Consider the following 8,654-nt stretch of genomic DNA (forward strand, 5'->3'; position numbering starts at 1 on the left):
AACTAGCATCCAACGTTACAACGAAACAAGAATCACAAGAAGATATGCTTCCTCTTCGTTGCAGTGTGCTAAATCGGTCTTCTTCCTTATCTCCTTCGCTCCTTGCGTAAAAATACAATCTTCTTCAATCCACACTTGTGAAAACGTCTCAAATCTACTTATATAATAGTCCCATAAAACTCAGATTACATAGAAGTGGAAACCAAACAGAAGTAGAAGTCCTAAAATAATTTGTCTTTTTTCCCGACCCTGCGCGGCCGCTCAGCATAGCTGAGCGGGCGCTCAGCATAGCTGAGCGGGCGCTCAGCTTGCTGCGCGGCCGCTCAGCAATGCTGAGCGGGCACTCAGACCTCTACTGGAAAAAATCTGATTTTGCTCCGTTTCTTCGCCGTAATCTGCCCGTTTCTTTCCTCTCGCAATGGTGAACACATACCAAGGCTTATTCTTGATGATTCCTCCCCCGAAATGCAACTAAAACCCTGAAATGCATAAACACTAAAAAAACGCATCAAATACACAAAATACTTGATTTCAAGACACCAATTTAAGCCATTTTAAGACGTTCTAAGTGGTATAAAATGCCACTTATCACACCCCCAAACTTAAATCGATGTTTGCCCTCAAGCGTCACAGACTCAAAAACAAATAAAAACATGCATGAATGCAATCTATATGAAAATGCAGCGATCCCCCTTACTACAATTAACCAACCAAATTGCCACATCTCAACGAATGCAGTTAGGCAACTAAAGATCAATAAACTCATGCAAACGGACATACAGCTAGAAACGTGGTGTGTGCAAATGCTTAACAGATATGCTTCGGAACTAGACCAATTACTATGACTAGACCATCCTCAAGGCAATCCTACGATTATACAAAGAATAAAAAATTCTAGGCACAAAGTGATATACAACACTTCAAGAACTCTGGAGCTTATTACGGAATCGTGCTTTTTATTTACAACTCAAATGCTTATTTGACCGTGCAATGAGTGAGGTCCACAAAAGACTTATACAATGGTATCCATGTAAAGAGCGTTAGGTTAGCGGATCCCAGACTCTAAAAGCCTTAGGTCACTAGGCACAAAGTCCCCTAAGAACTTAATAACTCGAATACCAAAGAGCACACTCTTGATCAATTATGCAAATTTTTTTTTTTTTATAACTTCTGAGCAAGAGCGTTTTGCTCCATCTTGCTCAACCCTAGACTACTCGCACCATATGCGAGCCGGCTACTAGCCATTTGACGCCTAGCCACAACTAGCAACAACTTCTATATATTTTTTTCTCCAAAATTTTTTCTTTTTCATGCCTTTATCACTAAGAACCTATAATCGAATTCTAAGCATAATAAGTAGATTGACCTTGAAAACAACCAAATCATAACAACAATCTAGCCCTTACGCATTCTCTAAGACTTAGTGGACTTACAATTGTTTCTAGCATGCATATCAACCTACACAACTTAATATCACTTTAATGCTATCACTACACTCGCATCAATATCACAATTCAGTCGATAAATCATTGCAAAAGGGATCATGGTAAATGCATGAGCTACATGACATTCATAACAAAAAAAAAACTATATGGCATAAATTATGCAACTATATGAACTAAACTATCATGAATATGCAACTATATGACACACACACAATATTCCTTAACTACCACCCCCAAACTAAAAATCTTCACTGTCCTCAGTGAAAGTAGTAGAAAGGAACACAGGGTATACCTACTCGGAGTCATCATCATCATCACCCTCAGTGGGTGGAGTATCAGGCGGCGGGTATGCAGAGTCCTCACCAAAAACTGGCCACTGGATATCAGCTCCAAGGCCCCGAAAAGCAGTCCCTAATGCAAGGGTGAGCTCCTGAGCAAACCTGCTCTGCGTCTCATATATGGCATCCATCCGCCGTGAAAGCCTCTTATACTGGGCATCACCCATCCCAGCACCCTCCTGAGCTCTCGAAGAACCAGCCTCATCACGCCCTGGCCTAGCCATAGTAGCATCTAGTGCTGGACGCCCTCCTGGAAGACGATAACCCAGCCCATGCTCCTCAGGCTCACCACCGGTCCACTCCTGCATCCCATTCAGAGTGCCAGAATCAATCGGAGCTGCTGGCAACTGCAACTGCTCATGAGCCGGCCAGTTCACTCCCACTGCTCGGCATAGCTTCATAACCGTAGATGCATAAGGGATGTTCATATGCTTCGCTCCCCTCAAAAACTTCAGAATTCCTTGGTAGATAAACTCACCAAGGTCCACATAGTATTCCTCATTCAGAATTCCCCACAACAACTGTGCTCTCTCAACTGTGACCTCGTGTGCATGTGAAGAAGGCAAAATATTAGCACAAATAAATGCATTCCATGCACGGGCATATCTGTTCATGGCGATCGCCGGAAAGTGACAATACTCATTAGTGCCGGTCCTGCAGGTCCAAACTGTGCCCGGTCGACAGAGAGTCGCACAAATCAAATCCAAGTCAAAATCCTCAGCAGTCTTTTCATTCCAGTTCTCCTCCTCGGGCTTCCTCTCTCGCTGTCCAATCACACGGCGAATCGCCGCAGGATGATAATCAACCGTCAGCCCACGGACCACAGAAAACCCATTCTTTTTGGCCTTCGCGTTCGCGTAGAACTCGCGAACAACGCTCATCGGTACTGCTTCGGGTGACTCACAAAAAGCTATCCACCCCTTCTCTGCAATCATGGGCAGCAACTCACCATCCCTCCCCGATGGTAAAAACCCCCTCTCCTTCAGAATCGGCTTCCCCAACAGCCTAGTGTACTCCTCCTCCGCGGCTCTGTCAGTTAACCGAGGCCTTGCAGCAGTATCTCTCGATGAATCAGCAGTAGGAACTGTGTTGCTGCTATCAATAGTGCGTGCTCTCTTGGGTGCCATTGATTCGTGAATAAAAGTGTGTAAGATCTGATTTTTGATGTTTGTGAGAGGGTTTAAGTGTAGGAAGTTTGTGTGGGAGATATGTAGGATAGGTGTATGTATATATAGGGTGTGGATTAGATTAGGGTTTGGGAATTAAGGGGTAAAATGATGGGGTAGGGGGAACAAATCGTGGGTTTATGGGCTAAAACTGTTTTTGTGTTTTTTTTTTTTTCTGAACTGTAAAAAAAATTCTGGTACTCGACCCCTGAGCGGTTGCTCAGCAAAACTGAGCGGGCGTAGTAGTGCTTCAACCGCTGACTGTTAACCTTGAATGCTTGGTCCAGATCATTCTCAAAAATTTCCACCGCTCCATGCGGAAACACAGTTTTGACAATAAAAGGTCCAGACCACCTTGATTTCAACTTCCCAGGAAAAAGTCAGAGCCGAGAGTTGAATAAGAGAACTTGTTGCCCTGGCACAAATAACTTTGGATGTAGCTTCCTATCGTGCCACCTCTTCACCTTTTCCTTATACATTTTGTTATTTTCGTACGCTTGAAGTCGAAATTCATCAAGTTCATTAAGCTGAAGCATTCTTTTCTTACCAGCTGCATCTAAATCCAGGTTCAACTTCTTCAATGCCCAGTAGGCCTTATGCTCTAGCTCCGCAGGTAGATGACATCCCTTACCGTACACCAACTGAAACGGTGACATCCCAAGTGGAGTTTTGTATGCTGTTCTGTAAGCCCAAACAGCTTCATCGAGCTTTAAAGACCAATCCTTCCTTGACGGACAAACAACCTTCTCTAGAATGCGCTTTATCTCTCTGTTAGACACTTCCGCTTGACCATTTGTTTGCGGATGATAGGCAGTAGCTACTCGATGATTCACATTATAACGCTGCATCATAGAAGTGAACTTACAGTTGTAAAAATGCGATCCTTCATCACTTATGATTACCCGAGGTGTTCCAAACCTTGTGAAAATTTGCTTATGAAGAAAATTTAGCACTGCCTTTGCATCATTTGTCGGTAAAGCTTTAACTTCGACCCATTTTGAGACATAATCGACTGCCAGCAAGATGTACTGATTATTGCAAGACGAGATAAAAGGCCCCATGAAATTGATTCCCCACACATCAAAGACCTCGACTTCAAGCATCACATTTAATGGCATCTCATCCTTCCTTGACAAATTTCCCACTCTTTGGCAACGATCACACCTTAAAACAAACTGATGAGCATCCTTGAACAAAGTAGGCCAAAAAAAACCTGCTTGCAGAATACGAGCTGCCGTCTTCTCACCACCATAGTGTCCACCATAAACCGTGGAATGGCAGTCCCGTAATATCCCCTCCGTCTCACAGAACGGGATACATCTCCTGATGATCTGGTCAGCTCCCTGTCTAAACAAATATGGTTCATCCCACATATACCACTTCACCTCATGCAGAAACTTCTTCTTTTGAGCGGATGTCAAATTAGGAGGCATTATATTGCTGACGAGATAGTTTACAATATCTGCAAACCATGGTTCTTCCTCCTGAATTGCAAACAACTGCTCATCCGGAAAAGATTCATTGATTAACGTCCTATCTTGTGAAGTAGAATCGGGATTCTCCAATCTAGAGAGATGGTCAGCTACTTGATTCTCAGTACCTTTTCTATCTTTGATCTCTAACTCAAATTCCTGAAGTAAAAGCACCCAACGAATGAGTCTCGGCTTCGAATCCTTCTTGGAAACTAGATAGCGAATAGCTGCATGATCAGTGAATACTGTTACTTTCGTACCAAGTAGATACGATCGAAATTTCTCAAAACCAAAGACTATAGCCAAAAGCTCCTTCTCAATAGTGGTGTAGTTCAATTGGTCACCATTTAAAGTCTTACTCGCATAGTAGACCACATGGAAGAGGTTTTTCTTGCGCTATCCCAGAACTGCACCTACCGCATAATCACTCGCATCACACATCATCTCAAACGGTTCTGTCCAATCTGGTGCTGTAATAACTGGTGCAGTGATCAAACTCTTCTTGAGAGTCTCGAATGCTGCCAAACATTCATCATCAAATTTGAAAGGCACATCTTTCTCAAGCAAATTGCACAAAGGCTTAGATATCTTTGAAAAGTCCTTGATGAATCGCCGATAAAAACCCGCATGACCAAGAAAACTACGGATTCCTTTCACAGAATTAGGTGGGGGAAGATTTTCAATGACTCCCACCTTGGCCTTGTCCACTTCCAGACCCTTGCTAGAGACCTTATGCCCAAGGATAATGCCTTCACGCACCATAAAATGACATTTCTCCCAATTGAGCACCAAATTAGTTTCCACGCATCTTTTGAGTACGGCGCGCAGATTATTCAAACACTCATCATATGAGTGTCCAAAGACGGAGAAGTCATCCATGAACACTTCGACGTTATTTCCAATCATGTCAGAGAATATAGCCATCATACATCTCTGAAAAGTGGTCGGGGCGCCACATAACCCAAACGAAACTCTGCGAAAAGCAAACGTGCCAAATGGATAAGTGAAGGTAGTCTTTTCCTGATCCTCTGGTGTAATACAAATCTGATTATACCCGGAATAACCATCCAGAAGACAGAAGTACTCATGACCCGCCAATATGTCAAGCATCTGATCAATAAATGGAAGAGGGAAGTGATCCTTCCTTGTGGCTTTGTTCAATTTTCTATAATCCATGCATACTCTCCATCCTGTAACTGTTCGAGTAGGGATGAGCTCATTCTTTTCATTTGCGACCACAGTGATACCTCCTTTCTTAGGTGTCACCCACGAGCTGTCAGAAATAGGATAAATGATGCCTGCATCCAGCCATTTCAGAATTTCTTTCTTCACCACTTCCTTCATGATGGGATTCAGTCTTCGTTGTTGTTCCACAGTTGGCTTACTACCTTCCTCTAGCAGAATTTTATGCATACAATATGAAGGACTTATCCCCTTGATGTCTGCTATGGTCCATCCTATAGCCGATTTGAATTCTCTCAAAATCCTTAAGAGCTTGTCTTCCTCACTTCCTGAAAGGTCAGATGAAATAATAACAGGTAACGTAGATGAATCACCTAAAAAAACATACCTCAAGTGTTCAGGTAATGGCTTGAGCTCCAAGGTAGGTGCTTCCTCTATTGATGGTTTGAGCTTCCCTTCAGCATTCTTAAGGTCAGAAGTACCAAGAGATTCAAATGGTATGTCCAGCTTTCGCTTCCAGGGAGAAGCGTTCAGATATTGTAATTGCTCGTTGCCATCTTCATCATCGCTGTCAAAATCCCCCACTAAGGCCTTTTCCAATACATCAGACATTAGCATGTGATCGAGTTCCGAAGTAACCGCAGAATCAATCACATCCAATTTTAAGCACTCCTCATCTTCTGTAGGGAATTTCATTACCTTGAATACGTTGAAGGTCACATCCTGATCTTGGACCCGCATAGTAAGTTCACCTTTTTGCACATCTATCAAGGTACGGCCAGTAGCCAAGAAAGGCCTTCCCAAGATTATGGGAATCTTCTTATCTTCCTCAAAATCCAGAATAACAAAATCTGCAGGAAAGAAGAGCTTATCCACCTTGACGAGCACATCCTCAACTATGCCCCTTGGGTAAGTAATGGAACGGTCAGCCAATTGTAGCGACATGTATGTGGGTTTTGGATCAGGCAGATTCAGCTTTTTAAAGATCGACAACGGCATCAGATTAATGCTCGCTCCTAAATCACAAAGGCACTTGTCAAAAGTCAGATTGCCAATGGTGCAAGGAATGTGAAGCTTCCTGGATCTTTCAGTTTTGGTGGTAACTTTTGCTGCAGAACAGCGCTGCATTCTTCCGTGAGAGCAACGGTTTCAAGGTCATCCAGTTTCACCTTCCTTGAAAGAATAGTCTTCATAAACTTCGCATAACTAGGCATTTGTTCCAGAGCCTCAGCGAAAGGTATATTGATGTGAAGTTTCTTGAACACCTCCAGAAACTTCCCGAACTGTCTATCCAGCTTTTGTTGCTGCAATCTCTTAGGAAAAGGTGGTGGAGGATAGAGCTGTTTCTCCCCTGTATTAGCCTCAGGCAGAGTGTGTTCAACAGTAGTCTTTCTTGGTTCCGCCACTTTCTCCTTTTGCTTAGATTCTTCATCTCTAATTTCAGCTTCTACTTCTTTTGCCTTTTCAGCATCAGCCACTTTTCCAGACCTTAAGGTAATAGCCTTGACTTGCTCTTTAGCTTCCTTCCTGCCTGGTACTTCCGTGTCACTGGAAAGAGTGCCAGGTTGACGATTGAGCACTGCATTGGCTAGTTGACCGATTTGATTTTCCAAGGTCTTGATAGAAACCGCCTGACTCTTGCACAACAGCTTAAGTTCCTCAAAATCAGCACTAGTAGGTGCAGCTATACTTCCCTGTTGAGGATATGATTGCCTTGTAGCATACTGCTGTGGTTACTGAAATCCAGTTGGGTTAAACTGTTTACTCACTCCTTGCTGATATGGTGGCTGAATAGCATTCTGATTATTCCCCCAGCTGAAATTTGGATAATTTCTGTTGTTAGGATGATAGGTCGCTGGCACAGGCTGCTGTTGTCGCTGATAGTTATTCACATACTGAACAGATTCATTGACAAGAGAACACTGATCCATAGCATGAGAACCTGCACAAAGCTCACAAACCATAGCTATTTGATTAACTCCATATGTAGCCAGAGAATCAACCTTCATTGATAGCGCTTGGAGCTGGGCTGCAATAGCGGTGGCTGCATCAACTTCCAGAATACCTGCTACCTTGCCTGACGTCATCCTCTGAGTTGGGTTTTGATGCTCATTTGCAGCCATCGTCTCTATAAGATTATACGCCTCAGTATAGCTTTTAGCCCATAAGGCGCCTCCAGCTGTTACATCGAGCATGGGCCGAGATTGGGCCCCCAAACCATTATAGAAACCAGTGATCACCATCCAATCCGACATTCCATGATGTGGACATTTTCTCAACATTTCCTTGTAGCGTTCCCAAGCCTCGCACATAGATTCTGTAGGTTGCTGCGCAAACTGAGTAAGAGCACTCCTCATAGCAGCAATCTTTGCCATCGGATAAAACTTCACCAGAAACTTTTGCGCAAGATCTTGCCACGTAGTGATGGACCCAGCTGGTTCAGAATGTAACCAGTCTTTAGCCTTGTCCCTCAGTGAGAATGGGAAAAGCCTCAACTTGATAGCCTCATCAGTCACGCCATTATACTTAAAAGTGCTGCAGATCTCGACAAAATTCCTTATGTGCATTTTGGGGACTTCAGTTGCCGCTCCTCCAAAAGAAACAGAATTCTGCACCATCTGAATAGTGCCCGGCTTGATTTCAAAGGTGTTAGCTTGAATAGCCGGATGAAGGATGCTTGACTGAATGTCATCAATTTTAGGCCGAGAAAAATCCATAAGAGCTGGATCAGCTTGAACAATACGATCTCCCATGTTTACTGGTTCTTTCTGCTCAGTTCCTGAATCCGAATCCTCAAAATCTAACTTCTCCGGAATATCAAGAACTTCGTCTGTCTCCTCAGCTGTATCTAAAGTCCTCTTGCGAGCACGAGAACGAGTTTGCACAAACGCTTGCTAAAGTACCTGAAACACAACCGTAAAAAATAAGTAACTACTACGTCCTAATCACTGAGTCCTAATGACCAATGATGGTAAGTACATAAACTAAACAAATATGCCGAGTCCCCGGCAGCGGCGCCAAAAAACTTGTTAGGGCGAAAACACGCGCTAA

At 43.4% G+C, this 8,654-nt stretch overlaps 1 non-coding gene across 1 annotated transcript; it reads left to right on the forward strand.

Moving 5' to 3' along the window:
* Positions 1 to 7,856: 7,856 nt before the first annotated feature.
* On the forward strand, positions 7,857 to 7,963 carry LOC141679453 (small nucleolar RNA R71). The gene has a single exon (XR_012558105.1). It is a non-coding gene; the product is annotated as a small nucleolar RNA R71 (small nucleolar RNA).
* The last annotated feature ends 691 nt before the right edge of the window (positions 7,964 to 8,654 follow it).

The sequence above is a fragment of the Apium graveolens genome, chromosome 1 (genome assembly GCF_009905375.1).
Source record: "Apium graveolens cultivar Ventura chromosome 1, ASM990537v1, whole genome shotgun sequence".
Taxonomy (NCBI): domain Eukaryota; kingdom Viridiplantae; phylum Streptophyta; class Magnoliopsida; order Apiales; family Apiaceae; genus Apium; species Apium graveolens.